Source organism: Meleagris gallopavo, unplaced genomic scaffold (genome assembly GCF_000146605.3).
Source record: "Meleagris gallopavo isolate NT-WF06-2002-E0010 breed Aviagen turkey brand Nicholas breeding stock unplaced genomic scaffold, Turkey_5.1 ChrUn_random_7180001899616, whole genome shotgun sequence".
Classification (NCBI taxonomy): Eukaryota; Metazoa; Chordata; class Aves; order Galliformes; family Phasianidae; genus Meleagris; species Meleagris gallopavo.
The window spans coordinates 1-537 of NW_011162920.1; the positions used below are offsets into that span (position 1 = coordinate 1).

General features: G+C 64.2%; 1 long non-coding RNA gene across 1 annotated transcript in view; it reads left to right on the plus strand.

Annotated features, from left to right (window-relative positions):
- Nucleotides 1-4: 4 nt before the first annotated feature.
- The window catches only part of LOC104916451, a 1,971-nt gene continuing 1,438 nt past the window's right edge, over nucleotides 5-537 (plus strand). Inside the window, exons 1-2 of the long non-coding RNA XR_796592.3 lie at nucleotides 5-119; nucleotides 213-525. This is a non-coding gene — a long non-coding RNA (uncharacterized LOC104916451). The remainder of the gene's footprint in view (nucleotides 120-212; nucleotides 526-537) is intronic.

The following is a 537-nucleotide window of genomic DNA, read 5'->3' on the forward strand; positions in this document are numbered from 1 at the left end:
GCAGGTGGACGCGCAGCTGACGCAGCTGGTGGCCCTGCAGGAGCTGAGCGAAGCCGAGCGCCGCCTGCGGCACCTCCTGCTCACGCTCTTCCAGGAGGTGTTTTCTGAGTTCTTCCCCGGTCAGTCGTGCCCCCTCCCCACCACGTTACACCCCCGGTGCCCCCCACTCACCCTTCATTTCTCCCCCACCTCCTTTTGTTTCCTTCCTCCAGGCTGCGCCGTGCTTCCTTTCGGTTCCTCCGTCAACGGTTTCGATTCCCACTGCTGCGACCTGGATCTGCTCCTGGATCTGGAAACCACCAAATCTCTACGGAACGACGGATCCGAGGCCGAAGATTCCATCCTCAGCGACATCGACCTGAGCTCTGCCTCTCCCGAGGAGCTCCTGGATTTGGTGGCCGCCGTCCTCCGGCGCTGCGTCCCCGGCGTCACCCGCGTCCGTCCCGTCCCAACCGCCCGGCGTCCCGTCGTCAAGTTCTGCCACAAGCAATCCGGCCTGCTGGGCGACATCTCCATCGACAACAGGTCCTCTGGGCT